At 41.3% G+C, this 18,766-nt stretch overlaps 1 protein-coding gene across 14 annotated transcripts in view; it reads right to left on the bottom strand.

Moving 5' to 3' along the window:
- dtna (dystrobrevin, alpha) overlaps nt 1-18,766 on the bottom strand; it is a 190,056-nt gene that overhangs the window by 117,233 nt on the left and 54,057 nt on the right. Inside the window, exon 1 of one of the 14 annotated variants that reach the window (XM_078397346.1) lies at nt 6,718-6,868. The exons of the other annotated variants lie outside the window; for them this stretch is intronic. The gene's annotated coding sequence lies outside the window, so the exon portion shown is untranslated. Of the gene's footprint in view, nt 1-6,717; nt 6,869-18,766 lie in introns of those variants that run through there. 14 annotated transcript variants of the gene reach the window in all.

Below are 18,766 nucleotides of genomic sequence, written 5' to 3'. Positions count from 1 at the left end.
CTTCCTATTATCTACCAGAGCTATCCCCAGCTCCCATTTTGCCCTCCTGATTTTCTTAAGTATGATCCTCAGTTCCCAAACCTCTTCCAGGGATACAATTGATCTCAACTGCCTGGCCCGTGCCATGTCTCATTCTTTTTCCTGCCCACAGCTTCAATTTCTCTCATCATTATTCGTTCATTTTAAACACATCACAAGATATTACTGATTGCTTAATTGCCCAAGGTCTGATCTCAGTCCACAATAGTTCACTGTAAAGGCTGTTCAAAAAGTTTATATCTACTTGCATCAGGCTGGATATATACCTGCTTATCATATAGTCAATCTCAGTACCATGTGTATATCCTCGTGGCAATCTCAGTACCATGTGTATATCCTCGTAACATTATCTTTAAATTATTCCGTCTAATTGAAGAGTTGAAGTATTGAGTGACCCAAATGATTGCTAAACATGGCATTACATCCAGATGAGATATGTATAGCTGTTATGTTACAGCACATTGATTGATCTTCATCTTTTTCATTTTCACTGAGCTAAAAGATTGACTATGTTATTTCTGTCCAAGAGTCTTTGAGTGTGCCTTTCAGTTTCCACCTAGAAAACTTTTCTTCTGCTAAAAAGAAAAGTTTTCTAGGTGGAAACTGAAACTCTTCAATTAGACAGAATAATTTAAAGATAGAGACAAGGTCCCAAAGACTTCATGCAATACTTTTCATTCTTTGCATTTAGAGAAGCAAATGCAAACTAAACATTTTTGAGAGAAGGCAGATGTGTTCAGACGCCCGTTTAAACCGGTGGAGACAATACGAGATGGTCAACAGTTTAGAACATCGAACAATACAGAACAGGATGGAACAGGATACAGAACAGAACCACAATGGTTGTGCCAAACATGATGCCGAGTTAAACTGATCTCATCTGCCTGCACATGATGCATATCCCACTATTCACAGCACCTCCGTATGCCCATCTAAAAGTCTCTTAAAAGCCACCATTGTATCTGCCTCCACCATAACCCTTGGCAATGCATTCCAGGCCCCCCTAACTCAAACTTGACCCCCACACACCTCAATTAAACTTACTCCCTCTCAGGACTTTTCCATCCTGGGAAAAAGTTTGGATTTTGGACTGGTAGAAAGCTCTTTATACCTGCGGCACGGTAGCGCAGCGGTAGAGTTGCTGCTTTACAGCGAATGCAGCGCCGGAGACTCAGGTTCGATCCTGACTACGGGTGCTGCACTGTAAGGAGTTTGTACGTTCTCCCCGTGACCTGCGTGAGTTTTCTCCGAGATCTTCGGTTTCCTCCCACACTCCAAAGACGTACAGGTATGTAGGTTAATTGGCTGGGTAAATGTAAAAAATTGTCCCTAGTGGGTGTAGGATAGTGTTAATGTACGGGGATCGCTGGGCGGCACGGACTTGGAGGGCCGAAAAGGCCTGTTTCCGGCTGTATATATATGATATGATATACATGGGAAGCAAACTTTAAGGCCCAATAACATTACAGACGCAAGGGCCTTTACACAGCAATAATCACCGTGCTGACAGTGTAAACTGTAAAAGGACTGAACCTTCATTAATAGATAAACCTTTTATTCCGAAGGAACCATATTACTTAGCTATAGGCTTCTATCATTTGTTCTTTCTTTCCATGTTCCACAGCATAAATCTTCCATTTACTGTTAAACTAGTCCAGATATCAATTTGCAACAATTTCTGCTTTTTGACTTGAATCACGTTTAAATATTCAGGAGAATACAAGCATTTCCATAAGACTGTATCACAGAAAATGAAAAAAATCATTTATTCAGCATGATCACATTCCACATTTCAGATGTGCATTGAATTAAAAGCCCTTCCAATCAGAACAGAATTGAAATTAGAAATGACTAACTAAATTTGAATCCACGCACCACAAATATGTTACAATTTCAACAAGAGAACCTTTCACAATATCACAGATTTTGAACTGTGTATTCATATATGACCCTTTCAGCTTTAATTACATGCACATATTCCAATCTTTATTTAATTCTTTGTTAAAAAGCTGAAATATTTTGATGAGTTTGGCTTCTCAGTCAGACTTATGACCATGACAGCTGTTAGGTTCAAGAGTAACTTTAGAACAGATTCCAGACACCAACTGGGGTTGAATAGATGAAGTTCCTTTGCTTTGCTGCTGAATGCAAGTCTGGGCCATTAATAAAGTTTCAGAATTAGTATGATTGACAAATGAACAATTCAGCTATTAATGACTGGGATCCTACAGCAAACGTGTTTCAAATCATAGTTGGATTACATTTAACAACATATTGCCTCGTTACGTATAATGAAGTGCTGATGAACATTTATAAGGCATTTTCTTCATACATACACAGGGTAAGAGTATTCAGTCTGAAGAAGGGTCTCGACCCGAAAAGATGCTGCCTGACCTTGAGTTACTCCAGCACTTTGTGTCCTTTTGTGTAAACCAGCATCAGCAGTTTCTTTTTCTATACTAAGAGTATTGCTGGCTAAGCTGACGTTAATTGTTCACCTTGCAGTTGGGGTCTCGGGTCCTGCAGCCACTGGATTCTGAAGGGCTAACAATCTCTCCAACTTTTCACTGATGCAATGTTTAAGCTTAAGACACAAATGACATTGACATATCATAAGGAGTGTACTGAATTGCTTAGTACAATGAATCCGGGTGATGACACGTCCCAAATGTATTATTATATATTTTATGAATAAAATATTTGTAAAAAATATACATCCTGAAGTGTTAGCTTGCAAAGAAGATCGGCAAAGAAATATCTAGGTTTATCCCAAACTGCTGTTTAACATGGGACTCTGTGCTTCACGGACTTGTACTCAGGGTTGATGACTGAAATAAACAACAGCTGCTGTTGGAAGGTTATTAACTCGGTGAAAGACACACACGAGTCTGACTGACACTTGCTGCTCTTGCAGTGTAATATGTCTGGAACCAAATGGAACCGAGTTGTAGGTCTACATGCTGAAGGACTCGCTGAAGCTTGGCGCAGTGCCACAAAGGCACAACTGCACACTAGGGGTTGGAACCTGCATTAAAACCGCTTGGACTGATAGCTCGTGGAATGAAAGAAAATTAAATCTCTAGATGATGTAACATGAATCTTGTAGGAACTAGAATTACACGTTTTGTATTGAGATTAGCAACATACAAGTGTACCAAAATGCCACCTATCCATGTTCTCTAGAGATGCTCTCTGACCTGCTGAGTTACTCCAGCACTTTGTGTTCTTTCGTGTATTGACTAGCCATCTGCAGTTCTTAGTTTTGCTGAACACTTGCGCTCGGTCTACAAAAGCCTACTGGATCTCTCAGTTGCTAACCTTTTTAACTCCCTTTCCCATTCCCATATTGACCTTTCTGTCCTGGGCCTCCACCATTGCCAGAGTGAGGCTGCATGCAAAAAGGAGGAACAGCACCTCATATTTTGCTTGGGTAGCTAGCAACCTAATGTATTGACATTAAATTCTCCAATTTTAGCTAACTCGTTTAAACTCTCTCCTCTCCCCTCCCCTGCCTCTCGCCCCACTTTCCTCCACTAAAGGTCAGTTAACTTGTTCCACAGTTTGCAACTATAAATCTCTCTTGGGCTTACACCTGTCTCTAATCAACAATCAGCTCTTAACGAACCTCCTTGCCTAAGGTCATCTGTTACTGTCCCCGATTTGCACCGTTTTATCTTTGCTTCCTGTCTTATTCCCCACCCTCCCTTTTACAATTAGTCTGAAGGATCCCGACCCGAAACATCACCAATTCATTTTCTCCAGGGATGTTGCCTGACCCGCTGAGTTACTCCAGCATTTTGTGTCTATCTTTGGTATAAACCAGTGCCTGCAGTTCCTTTTAATTTCATATTGTCTGCAGTTCTTTGTTTCTACAAATGTACTACATTCATAAACATTACAATTATGTAATAATGTAGTTCAGGAAAAAAATATTTATCTTCAACTACCAATTGCCAACTTCCTGACTGGCAACAGTCTGAGGTGTCATACTTCATGGGTGTTGTTGTATAAACAGCTTTGGGATTTTCGACCCTTGACAAGAAAGGATGGGTTGGGTGATACTATTGAAGCTTTGGTAAGTTGCTGCTGAGCATCTTTGGATGAAGCCATGGTAGAGTGAATCCATGTTTAAGTTCGAGTGTGGTATACAAATCAGACAGCCACTTCTATCCTGGATGGTGCAAAGCATCTTGAATGTAGTTTAAATGTCCTTCACAGGGCAAGAGGAAAATATTTCATAACTGGCTGACTTGTGCCTTTTCGATGATGGATAAAACACAGGAAGCTTGTGGATCAGTTCCTGGCGACGGGACACACAGCTCTTGGAGCTACAGTAGTTATGTAGCTGTTGTTGATGGATTCAGAAATGGACTTATCGTTGAATCCCAAGAGTAGGATGGAGAGAAATGGTCTTTACTACCAAGGCCAAGGACATTGCCTGGGCTTTTTTTTTTGTCAGTGGGCATGGACTCCACAGCATTCAGCCATTAGCAAACAAACTCATCTCAAATTTTTCAATGAATGCAAGATCATTGAGGAAGTAGAAGTTGACCGGGGTTGACACACTGCCTCGAGGAGCTCCTGCAGTAATGTCCTGGCCTAACTTCTTCCTTTGCTCTAGAATTAATCCAGTACATTGCTTCCCAACTCTCCAACATGCCAACGCCAACCTCCTGCCAAGCTGCCACCATTCTGATTTCTACGAGGGTATCTTGCTGCCTCATTGTAGTCAAATGGTGCTTTGAAATCCATATATTCTTATCTGATCTTTAATACTGTGCTCCTGTGCTCTGAACCAAGGCAGTAATGTGATCAGGAGTCAAGGAACTCCTGCCAGAACTTAAATTGAGAACACTAATGGCGAGTAGATGTTATTTGATGGCACTGTTGATAATCGCAACCACTTCTGTTGATGATTGAGAGTAGGTTGATGATCAGTGATTGTAGGTACTTGTACTAAAATGTGAAGTTATGCACAGCATGAGAAGGTGAATACAATGACTATCTTTTCTCATAAAACGATCCAGGACTGTGGCCGAAAGATGTTTTATAAAATGAGGAAATGGTTTGGATGATCGGACACAGAGGTTCCATTGTCAAGACCAACACTCAAGGTCTTCCATGTATATCACCAAGAAATCAAATCAACCCAGAAGAACCATTTTACCACTGGGAACCGAATAACATAAAACTTGATATAATGAAAAATATCTCAAGCAAATAACATGGATACACATGAGGGAGAAGTAAATGGTTATACTCAAAGAGTTCTACAATGCCCAATGGGAGGAGGTTCTGGTGTATAACCTCCTGCATTAATTAATTGGATTGTATAGCTTGTTTCTGTGATAAATATTCATGTCTTCTTACAAAATATATTCTGGCCTGCCAGGTCAAAATAGGTTTTCCTAGATGTGATTGGTGTGAAGTGCCAGAATGTCAGTACCACCATATAAATTGAATTTGATATCTCTTATCTTTAACTTCCTAAGCAATTACTTTTCATTTAAGCAATAATAAAAAAATAAAGATGTTTTATATACCAAATTCAACGATGCCTACTGTGACCTTCTACTAAAGGTTTAGTTTAGTTGTTTCACGTAAAAACAGTTCGGTGGCCAAAATGCCAAGCTAAAGTTCTGATGAGGTTTTGGAAATATACTACAACTGTGTCCTGTTAACATCAATTATTTCCACGCACCTGCCTTTGTCAATCAATGATCCAGCAGAGTTTTTAAATACTTTGGCGAGAAAGTAATATTTGCAAGATTAATTATGTGCTATAAGCAGTAAACATAAAGCTGAAAGTTAAGATCAAGACTCTGGTAAATGCAATCCTAGATTTTCTCGTTTTACTTTATCTCTTACTGTAACTGACAGAGCCACAATAACAAAACAACCTGCTCAGCTAAATTTAACAATCTTTAAAAGCAGACAGCAATTCGATCCGAATCCTCTGAACTGAATGTTAATCTGTTGGTCTTGTCCATATGGGAAAAGCTTCATTTTTACAGATATCTTGTTAGAAAATTATTTTATAATTTGAAAATAATTTATCGAAGTCCATTCCTCTAAAACCCAGAGATCCATAATGCAGCATTTTACTATATTTTTAACATTCATGATTTTCTGACTTTATTACTCTGCAGTGCGAGCAATACAACACACATTCAATTGAATATGGTTTTTTTTCCATAATTACTTTTAAAATTTTACTTTTTGTCCCCAATCTATGCTGTCAGATGTTTTCTTGTCCACTCTGAAATTACAACTTAAATTTACTTTATCAAGACTTCTCAACCCTAAAGCCTTCAACTTCTAATGTCCATGAATATGCCATTATCCTGGTCATCCATTTGGGCTGTGAATGCAGAATAAAAGGCTGCAATTTAACTGTGGCCGAACTCTCACAAACTCTTACTATTTTACTTTTTTTTTTTTACAAAGCATTGCTTTGTGAAAGAGCAGGACTCGTTAATCTACAATGCAGAACTCTGTGTGCTCTACTATGGGCAGAGATCCAGGATTGCAACTGAATTGTAACCAAATCTATTTCAAATGCTAAAATACATGTAGAGTTTTACAGGTTCAAAGACAAAACACGATGTGCATGAATAAGGCATCATTCACACAGGACTGAAATTTTGAACTTCTGAGATGAAATCCATTTATTCTTACCTGCTGGAGTATCTAAAAAATAGGCCCAATTACTGGTTTGGCAACACGGGAACAACTTATGGCAGATGATTTGCTCTCGATCACGTTTAACCTTATGTACAGCCTCAAATAAATCCAATGCTTCATCTTAGCGCCAGGCCTCTAAATGCAATCTCCTCTTGTTCCTCGACATTTCCAGTCAAGCAATCTAATACACCTAATCATGTGATCTGTTGCCATAGCTGCCGTGAATCCAGCTGTTCATGTTATAAAAGGCTGAACCAAACTTTTCACCCGGCTCCAGATAAACAAAGCCAAAGTTCTTTCACTGTTGAAGTTAAATTGCCCTCATTATTCTCCAGCCCAAATTATAACTTGAAACAATTTGAAATACAAATTTATTGGCAACTGTAATCAGAGAAAAAAAAGTGCGACTTATGTAAAAATTACTGAAATTCATTACTTCTACTGTCCATGAACAATAACTCACTGCGAATTACTCATCTCCAGAAGCAAAGACTGGATAACATGCAGTGCTTCTTTCTTCTAATCATCCCACTATCCTTTGGTTTGCACTGCTGACAAGCAACCAGGGAACATTTGGAATGAAGTTGCAGTGTGGAAGAAGACAGCTGACACCACCTGCTTTTTATGTTACGTACCCATAAGACAGATCGGGGTATTATTTCAAGCATAGACCACAGAGAGTCTTAGAAAAGGCATGCTGGGCGCACAATATACACCTGGCCAATGCCTACTGAATGACAGCCCACTGCCTCACAACCCTATTGAATACAAGGCCCATGGAGATGTGTGCAATATAACCAGTCACACAGGTTTAAAAGCACAAAAAGCACTGTCTACCCTGTGGCTGTGGAGCTAAAGCCTTTGAGGTGGGGAGGAGTAAGAGTAGGTGTAAGATTGACTGCTGAGGTAGGGTCAGGGTTTAGATGTGCTTGAGGCTGGAGAGAGATCTGCACTTATGGATACATATGGGTACGTTTGGTTTCCTGTGTCAGATTTTGCAGGTTGCATGAGAAGTGAATTTTGCAGATGATTAGAAGAAAGAAGCACTGCACGTTATCCACAGTCTTTGCTTCTGGAGATGAGTAATTCGCAGTGAGTTATTGTTCATGGACAGTAGAAGTAATGAACTTTCCTAATTTGTATATAAGTTGTACTTTTTTCTTCTCTGATTACAGTTGCCAATAAATTTGTATTTAAATTTGTATTTAAATTTGTTTCAAATTATAATTTGGGCTGGGGAATAATGAGTTGCAAACAGGAACTGCATGGTGCTGCCAGTGGCTGGGCCTCTCTCCTCCGTAGACCATCTTACATGCAGCAGGACCCAGAAGCAAAATCTCAAACTTCAGAATAGACATAACAAAACTTGATTCTCCAATAGATTTGATGCTGTACGACAAAAAATGTTTAGACCACGTTTCCGAGGGTGAATTCTGTACCAAAGGGCAATTATATAATCTCTAAAGCAGTTGTGGCCTGTGAAAATGGCTAAAATATGGTGGATTTGGCCAAGGATGGTAAAATTAATCTCACCAGGATCAAAGTTAATCTGAGTCCAAAGAAGGGTTCCGACCCAAAACGTCATCTATTTCTTTTCACTATAGATGCTGCCTGACCCACTCAGTTACTCCAGCATTTTGTGTCTCTTTTTGGTCTCAACCCACATCTACGGTTCCTTCCTACACAAAGTTAATCTGGACTGTTTTTAATGCAAGGCTTAGAGTTGGTAAGTATCCGGCACCTGTACCAAGAGACCTAACAACTAATTTCCAACAACCTGCAAGTCGAAACAAGGCGTTGAAGTTGTTGCCCATCTACGCAAAGCATACCTGATGACAAAACATAATTCAGGACTGCCAGTTGGAGTGGGGAAAGATTGAAATAGTCTTTAACAAGGAGAGGTGATCCTACTACCTGCTGATTAGCAGGAGCATTCCTGTCCCATTATGTTAAGGGAACGTTTGTCAAAAAAACATTTCAACTCACTTTTAGTTGTCAGATGCAGAGGCCATTTAAATGTTTTGAATGAGACAAGGCACATTCTTCACTGACTAATTTTCTAAAAGGGATTTTTACGAGCATTAGGAATCACATGTAAATTTTTGAAAGGCAGATACATCTGTTTTCGCCTTGGACGCAGGAGATCTAAAATAGGCTGCATTTAGCAATAAGACCCATGTCTATAAAATCAGATCGATAACCAAATGATATGTCTTCCCTCTTTTTACAATACTTTTGACTCACATTTTTCCCTTTCTCTGACCAGTGTTATTTTTCCTCCAGATTACCTCATAAAAAATGTAAGAGGGTAAGAAATAGAAGCAGAAGATCAATCTGCTTAAAGGTCATCTTTATAAAGACACGCAGGATTTTTCAGCAGCATCTGCATCTGCCATTTTAAGATCATGATATTTGAGAAATCCATCTTTAAAAGATCGTGAAGGTGATATACACACACAGAATCATACACTGTGCAGTTTCCTAAACACTTCACCCAATTTAGCATTGTTGGAGATACTCCTGCAGATTAGTCAAACAAGGCGACAGCACTTCACTGCCACATTCAACAATTGTAGCTGGGAGGGGAGGCAGGTAGTGGTGGAGAGGTGGAGTGGACTCGGTTACAGCCAGTGGGTAACTGAGGACTAGACAGCAGAGATAAATTTGACAGTAATGTTCAGAAGAAGGAACAAAACAACCTCCTAGGTTGTTATTAAAAGGACATGGAAAAAGATATGCAACATCCTACCCACTATGAGAAACTAGAACAATGAATTTCTGCAAACATTTAAAATTGCTACTTTTTGCTGTCATTTCCTACCCCTCCCTCAGTTTCAGACACACAATTATTCCATCTACACCCTCCCACTAAATACACATCCCTACATCACACCTAACCTGGAGGCTAACACTGACATTCTAATTCTCCAACACCCACTGCACCAAAGACAAGAATGAAAAATGTCCTTAATGTCCTTCATCTCCTCCATTTAGACAAATGTATGAAGGAACTGGACAGAGATCACACGCACAAGAAGGCGCCTTCGGGTTCAGTGCCTGAGGAAATCATTCTGAGGCTCATGAGCAGTGGGGCCTAAACATATACTTCGGACACCATCCATAATCTAGTGGGTTTGCTCACAAACAAAACTTTATTCCAATTGCTGTATTTGCTTTGTTTCAATCAATTGTACGTCCTCAAATAAATATATTGCAATGTGAATGCTGAATTGCACCCTCTTTATGACAAGTACGATTGCTAGATACCCGTTCTTTCTTGTCATTCTTAAACATATTAAAAATGTTAAGGGACTACTCACACAAAGAAATGCCAGCGGGTTCTGAGTTTTTTTGACAATACTTCCGCAGCTTTTCTTGTTTATCTAATCCAACTACAAAAGTGCAAAGCCATGTGCAACATAGCTGAAGACATCATGATTCATGGCTGATTACAGATTTAAAGTGAGTGGGGAGGACTTGGGGGCGGGAAACAGTCACAGCATTTCATGAGAGAAAACCTAACCACTTACTAGGGTGGGACTCAATTTTAGTGAGCCCTTTGCATTTCACACCTAACTGCTATGCTACAGACTGAATTTAAACTCTCTACATGGCTGAGCTACTTACTAAGGACAAAAATACTGAGCCACTGAGGACCGAGATCAATAATGTGTGCAATTCTGATTAAAATACAATATTTCCATCAAATTTTCCACTGCATTTTTTTCTATTTGTAGCTCATTTATATCATATGGTCTTGGTATCACAGATCACTGTTAAGAAATTTGATACATGTTTTAAACCGTTAGATGAGTCAGTGCAAGAGGTAAATATCCAGTGAATTTATGACTGAATACAGGGCTACTAGTGCAGCCTCTTGCAATATTGTAGCTCCTAGTTACTGAGACTTCCTTGTAAAATAATCTCAATGTTAGAAACACACAAGTATTCAAAAGGCAAATGGAGGTGGGGAGGGGAGGGGGAGGGGATGAGGGAGGGGGATAGGGGATGAGGGTGGGAGGCGGGGGAGGGGGTGCTGCACCAATGCAGGAGAGGTTCGGGCCCAACGAGTTCACTTGGTCTAGTTTAGTCTTAAAAGTGGTGGATGTTTAAACAGTTAATGGGAGGAGGCAGCTCCACAGACTTTGTTATCCTTAATGATGGCAGGGTCAGGATGTTAGTGTTAAAAACAAGGCTGAATCATTTATAAACTATTTTCAGCCAGAAATGCAGAGTGGTTCATCCATCTTCAGTTTTCTCCTCAGGTTCCCACCATCACAAGAGCCAGTCTTCATCCAGTTCAATGCATTCCATGTGATATCACAAAATGGCTGAAAGTAATAGATGTAGCCCAAACTCCAAGGCCAGACATCATCTCAGCTGTAGTAGGAAAGACATGTGTTCCAGGATTAACCTTGCCTCTTGTCAAGTTGTTCAGTATAGATTCAATTTCGGCATTCAATGACAATGTAAATAATTGCCCGGGTATGTCCTGTTCAAGAACAATGGGACAAATGCAGTCCAGTAGATTAGCACTCAATTGGTATTCTCTCTAGCATCAGCAACATGAAGAGGGGTGCCATTGACAATTCTGTTAAGCTGCACTTACTTTCCACTAGCGCAAAAAGGTTTGCTCTGAGGAATTCAGCAAGTCAGGCAGCATCGGTGAAAGGGAAATAGATAAATGGCATTTCAGGCAAAGATCCTTCTGCAGAACTAGCCGGCTGAATAATGCTCAGTTTGAGTTTTGCTTGGACTGCTCAGTGTGACAATTTATCACTACTTGGTTTCATTACAAACTAAACAACTAAGTTCCTGAGGTGAGGTGAAAGCAACTCTCCTTTACATTATGGTATCATAAAATGCTAGAAAAACTCAGCAAGTCAGGCAGCATCTCAGGAGAGAAGGAATGGGTGACGTTTCGGATCGAGACCCTTCTTCAGACGGATGTCGGGGGGGGGGGGGCGGGACAAAGAAATGATATAGGTGGAGACAGGAAGACAGTGGGAGAACTGGGAAGGGGGAGGGGAAGAGAGGGACAGAGGAACTATCTAAAGTTAGAGAAGTCAATGTTCATACTGCTGGACTGTAAGCTGCCCAAGCGAAATATGAGGTGCTGTTCCGCCAACTTGCGGTGGGCCTCACTTTGACACTGGAGGAGGCCCATGACAGAAAGGTTAGACTGAGAGTGGGAGTTGAAGTGCTCCGCCACCGGGAGATCAGGTTGATTAAAGCGGACTGGCGAAAGTGTTGAGCGATACGATCGCCGAGCCTGCTTTTGGTCTCGCCGATGTAGAGAAGTTGACATCTGGAACAGCGGATACAATAGATGAGGTTGGAGGTGGTGCAGGTGAACCTCTGTCTCACCTGGAAAGACTGTTTGGGTCCTTGGATGGAGTCGAGGGGGAGGTAAAGGGACAGGTGTTGCATCTCCTGCAGTTGCAGGGGAAAGTGCCTGGGGAGGGGGGAGGGGGGGGGGGGGTTTGGGTAGGAAGGGACGAGTGGACCAGAGAGTTACGGAGGGAACGGCCTCTGCGGAGAGCAGAAAGGGGAGGAGATGGGAAGATGTGGCCAGTGGTGGAATCCGTTGGAGGTGATGGAAATGTTGATGGATAATTTGTTGGATACGCTGGCTAATGGGGTGGAAGATGAGGACAGGGGGGATTCTGTCCTTGTTACGAATGGGGGGAGGGGGAGTAAGAGCAGAGCTGCGGGATATAGAGGAGGCCCTAGCGAGAGCCTCATCTATAATGGAAGAGGGGAAGCCCCATTTCCTAAAGAATGATTTGGGGTCTCGACCCGAAATGTCACCCATTCCTTCTCTCCCGAGATGCTGCCTGACCCGCTGATTTACTCCAGCATTTTGTGTCTACCTTCGATTTAAACCAGCATCTGCAGGTTTTTTTCCTACACATTGATGTTTGGAGATGGATGCAGATCCTACGATACGATAGAACTTTATTTATCCCAGGAGGGAAATTCATTTGCCAAGTCATAAAGAATACAAAATACATGAAACATGAAATTAAAGTGACGAGTGGAAAGGCTTTGGGAATGTGCAAAGATTGAGGAGGCCAGAAATACCAATAACCATCGGAGAGAAATAAAAACACAAAACTAATTCAAAGTTTCTTGCAAGAAACCCATCTGATGCAAACCTAACCTGTCACCGGAAACAATGGGAAGGTTGTCATTGCAGACAGTACCGTTGAAGTTCACCATGACAGGAGAGGTTAATATATGAAGGAAGGTTAAGGAGGTTAGCTCTACACACATCGGATTGTAGAAGGATGATATGATTTATTAAAACAGGTAAAATTCTGAGTCTAATTGACTGGATGGGTACTGAGACAATGTTTCCTTGAGTGAGGATATGAAAAACTAAGAGACAGAATTTTGGATTAAGTAGTTAGAGACAAATAACATTTTCTTCTTCTAAAAGAGAGGGTGGTAAATTTTGGAATTTTCTAATCTAGGGTCTTGTGGAGGAAGAGTCATTGATTTTATTCAAGCCAAGATTGCGAGACGTTTAAATTACAAGCGAGTCAAAAAGTGCGAGGAGAGAAAGGGCCAATGGCATTGAGATCAAGGATGGATCAGCTATTATCTTATTGAATGGCAAAATAGACTTAAGGGGCTAAATGCCCTACTGCTAATCTTTCTTTTTAGTTTTTATGCATTTAATTTTTTTTTTAAATGTGTATCCAAATTCAAAGAACAAGTAGACATTCTCTAATATCAAGTTTAAAAAAATTCATTTATGGGATATGGATGATGCTTTCAAGGCCAAATCTATGGCCCATGCATAACCACTCTGAGAAAGTTGTAATGAGTGACCTTTTTCCAATGGTTCAACGGTACTTTATTATCACTCATGCACTGTGCAATGAAATTCTTGCACAGGCTTCAGAAAATCCTAGCGAGGGAAGGCGATCAACCTGAAGTCGTTGTGCACGTGGGCACGAATGACGTCGGGCGGAAGAGGAAGGAGGTGCTACAGCGGGAGTTTAGAGAGTTGGGAAAAACGCTGAGAAGTAGGACGTCGAAGGTAGTTATCTCTGGACTGCTACCGGTACCTCGTGCTGGTGAGGCCAGGAACAGAGAGATAGAGGGTATGAATTTATGGCTGAGGGACTGGTGCAGAGAGCAGGGATTTAGATTTCTGGACCACTGGGATCTCTTCTGGGCTAGGGGTGACTTGTACAAAAGGGACGGGTTGCATCTTAACAGCAGGTGGACAAACATTCTGGCAGGCAGGTTTGCTAGTGTGACACCTGTGGCTTTAAACTAAGTAGTGGGGGGGAGGGGTTAACAAATTGTGAATATGAAGATGAGGTAAAAGGGAATACAGGAGATATTGCAAAAGACTCTCGGAAGAATGGGAACAGAAGTTCTAGAGCGGAAAAGAAATTAAGGGCAGGGCCAATTGTGAACGATGTGAGAGGGGAGGTAAATACAGAAGTTAAAGTGTTGTACTTAAATGCGCGTAGTATAAAAAATAAAGTGGATGAGCTTGAGGCTCAGTTAGTCATGGGCAAGTATGATGTTGTAGGGATCACTGAGACATGGCTACAAGAGGACCAGGGCTGGGAACTGAATATTCAGGGGTACACAACGTATAGAAAAGACAGACAGGTGGGCAGAGGGGGTGGGGTTGCTCTGATGGTAAGGAATGATATTCATTCCCTTGCAAGGGGTGACATAGAATCAGGAGATGTTGAATCAGTATGGATAGAAATGAGAAATTGTAAGGGTAAAAAGACCCTAATGGGAGTTATCTATAGGCCCCCAAACAGTAGCCTCGACTTAGGGTGCAAGTTAAATCAGGAGATAAAATTGGCGTGTCAAAAATGTAATGCTACGGTGGTTATGGGAGATTTCAACATGCAGGTAGACTGGGAAAATCAGGTTGGAAATGGACCCCAGGAAAGAGAGTTTGTAGAGTGCCTTCGAGATGGATTCTTAGAACAGCTTGTACTGGAGCCTACCAGGGAGAAGGCAATTCTGGATTTAGTGTTGTGTAATGATCCTGATCTGATAAGGGGACTAGAGGTAAAAGAGCCATTAGGAGGCAGTGATCACAACATGATAAGTTTTACTCTGCAAATGGAAAGGCAGAAGGGAAAATCGGAAGTGTCGGTATTACAGTATAGCAAAGGGGATTACAGAGGCATGAGGCGGGAGCTGGCCAAAATTGATTGGAAGGAGGCCCTAGCAGGGAAGACGGTAGAACAGCAATGGCAGGTATTCCTGGGAATAATGCAGAGGTTGCAGGATCAATTTATTCCAAAGAGGTGGAAAGACTCTAAGGGGAGTAAGAGACACCTGTGGCTGACAAGGGAAGTCAGGGACAGCATAAAAATTAAGGAGAGGAAGTATAACATAGCAAAGAAGAGTGGGAAGACAGAGGATTGGGACTCTTTTAAAGAGCAACAAAAGTTAACTAAAAAGGCAATACGAGGAGAAAAGATGAGGTACGAGGGTAAACTAGCCAATAATATAAAGGAGGATAGCAAAAGTTTTTTTAGGTACGTGAAGAGGAAAAAAATAGTCAAGGCAAATGTGGGTCCCTTGAAGACAGAAGCAGGGGAATTTATTATGGGGAACAAAGAAATGGCAGACGAGTTAAACCGTTACTTTGGATCTGTCTTCACTGAGGAAGATACACACAATCTCCCAAATGTTCTAGGGGCTGGAGAACCTAGGGTGATGGAGGAACTGAAGGAAATCCACATTAGGCAGGAAATGGTTTTGGGTAGACTGATGGGACTGAAGGCTGATAAATCCCCAGGGCCTGATGGTCTGCATCCCAGAGTACTTAAGGAGGTGGCTCTAGAAATAGTGGAAGCATTGGAGATCATTTTTCAATGTTCTATAGATTCAGGATCAGTTCCTGTGGATTGGAGAATAGCAAATGTTATCCCACTTTTTAAGAAAGGAGGGAGAGAGAAAACGGGTAATTATAGACCAGTTAGTCTGACATCAGTGGTGGGGAAAATGCTGGAGTCAATTATAAAAGACGAAATTGCTGAGCATTTGGATAGCAGTAACGGGATCGTTCCGAGTCAGCATGGATTTACGAAGGGGAAATCATGCTTGACAAATCTACTGGAATTTTTTGAGGATGTAACTAGGAAAATTGACAAGGGAGAGTCAGTGGATGTGGTGTACCTCGACTTTCAGAAAGCCTTCGACAAGGTCCCACATAGGAGATTAGTGGGCAAAATTAGGGCACATGGTATTGGGGGTAGGGTACTGACATGGATAGAAAATTGGTTAACAGACAGAAAGCAAAGAGTGGGGATAAATGGGTCCCTTTCGGAATGGCAGGCAGTGACCAGTGGGGTACCGCAAGGTTCGGTGCTGGGACCCCAGCTATTTACGATATACATTAATGACTTAGACGAAGGGATTAAAAGTACCATTAGCAAATTTGCAGATGATACTAAGTTGGGGGGTAGTGTGAATTGTGAGGAAGATGCAATAAGGCTGCAGGGTGACCTGGACAGGTTGTGTGAGTGGGCGGATACATGGCAGATGCAGTTTAATGTAGATAGGTGTGAGGTTATTCACTTTGGAAGTAAGAATAGAAAGGCAGATTATTATCTGAATGGTGTTAAGTTAGGAGGAGGGGGAGTTCAACGAGATCTGGGTGTCCTAGTGCATCAGTCAATGAAAGGAAGCATGCAGGTTCAGCAGGCAGTGAAGAAAGCCAATGGAATGTTGGCCTTCGTAACAAGAGGAGTTGAGTATAGGAGCAAAGAGGTCCTTCTACAGTTGTACCGGGCCCTGGTGAGACCGCACCTGGAGTACTGTGTGCAGTTTTGGTCTCCAAATTTGAGGAAGGATATTCTTGCTATGGAGGGCGTGCAGCGTAGGTTCACTAGATTAATTCCCGGAATGGCGGGACTGTCGTATGTTGAAAGGCTGGAGCGATTGGGCTTGTATAAACTGGAATTTAGAAGGATGAGGGGGGATCTTATTGAAACATATAAGATAATTAGGGGATTGGACACATTAGAGGCAGATAACATGTTCCCAATGTTGGGGGAGTCCAGAACAAGGGGCCACAGTTTGAGAATAAGGGGTAGGCCATTTAGAACGGAGATGAGGAAGAACTTTTTCAGTCAGAGGGTGGTGAAGGTGTGGAATTCTCTGCCTCAGAAGGCAGTGGAGGCCAGTTCGTTGGATGCTTTCAAGAGAGAGCTGGATAGAGCTCTTAAGGATAGCGGAGTGAGGGGGTATGGGGAGAAGGCAGGAACGGGGTACTGATTGATAGTGATCAGCCATGATCGCATTGAATGGCGGTGCTGGCTCGAAGGGCTGAATGGCCTACTCCTGCACCTATTGTCTATTGTCTATTGTCTATAACATATTTTGGTGCCATTTATGAAAGAAAAAATCCCAAGTCCAATGTCTGTTCCACACACTTTTTAAGCAGGGAGCAGCCCATCTCCCTGAATGCCATTATATGGGGAGCTTCACAATTGTGACTTGTAAAGATAAAGTAACATGGATAGGTTTCAAAGTCGGGGTGATTTGTGATTTCCAAACGAATTTGGAAGACACAATGTTATTGATCTTCCAATTGGCGGTTGTTTTAGGTTTCGCAGTTGCAGCTGAGGAAGATTTAGCAAGTTGTTGGAATGCAGCTTTTGATGGCACATTGTGCAACAATGGTGGAAGAAGCCTTTCAACATTTCATCATTGAGCAGGTCATTTTGTTCTGATATTATTGAGCCACTTGATCATTATTGGAACTGAAGTCATTCAAGCATGTGCTCCAGTGATTCACAACGCGAGTCATTGGCTGTCGAATGCCCACTCTTTGACCTGTTCTTGTAGCCATAGCAGACCCAGTTACGTTTCTGGTTAATAGTGCCCCAAAGATTATGATGGTGAGAAGTCAAAGGATGAATGTCGTTGAATGGCAAGGAGAGGTGATTATACCCTTTCTCGCTACATGTGGGTTATGACAGTTATTTGCTACTTCTCCAACCAAGACTGGATCTTATCTAATACTTGCTATTTATGGCCACAGGCAGCTTCATTATCTGATGAACCACAAATGGAATTGAAATGGGGTTAAAAAAAACAAAAACAATTATCCTTATTCAGTAGTCCTGACTGGACCCCCCTATGGTCTTGGCGGCAAGTAGCACCCGTCTCCAAAATTAATTTCACTGACTCTACTTAGCACTGCTAAATAGGAATAAATATGTAGGTAAACCAACTTCACAAGCTTAATTTTTACTGCAAAGGTTATTCCAATTATTTGCACAACTCTTTGATCAGATTATGCGGTTAAAACATAACGCCCTGTGCTCACAAACTGGCAGCCACGTTACTGCAGCAATTGCTCTTCAAACATATTTCATTGGGTCTCATGATCATGATTATTTGTTTTTTTAAAAATTCTTTATTCTCAAGAGCAGAACGCAAACATGACTACAACCACTGCTATTAAAATGGTGGCAGGACCATATATAGTGGGTTGAGATCACATTACATGATTCCCCAGTTTTAAATACCCCTAACTATTTCCCTCTCATCATGGAGGCAAGAACTATGCCCCCCACCAGCGCCACCTCCCAACCCTACTATCATCTATCAGTTTGTTTCACTCTCACTATTCACTGGCAGCATCGATCTCAAAAACGGCAACAAAATTCTATAGTATAAAGAACTGTCACTTCCTACCTGACAGTCAACAACATTTGTTTACCTTCTCTATAGTAATTACATCTATAAATATGCAGCCTGATGGAATAGGATACAGTTTAAGTTCTCATTCTATTGACTCTAAGTTTAGAAATACCATTTATAGTCATACTGTCAAACTTCTCAAAGAGTAAAGGAAAAGGAATTTCCATTTAAGAACATTCCAAAACAGGAGGAAAACCAGATTAAACAAGCTAACATATAGAACAATGATATTTATACCATATTTTAAAATAGGCACTACACAGCATTTATAATCCTTTTAATAAAGGCATTTTAACGTTAAGTATTTAAACACCAGAGAACCACAACTAAAAGGAGT

Source organism: Rhinoraja longicauda, chromosome 4 (genome assembly GCF_053455715.1).
Source record: "Rhinoraja longicauda isolate Sanriku21f chromosome 4, sRhiLon1.1, whole genome shotgun sequence".
Taxonomy (NCBI): domain Eukaryota; kingdom Metazoa; phylum Chordata; class Chondrichthyes; order Rajiformes; family Arhynchobatidae; genus Rhinoraja; species Rhinoraja longicauda.
This window is presented reverse-complemented; position numbering and strand designations above follow the sequence as displayed.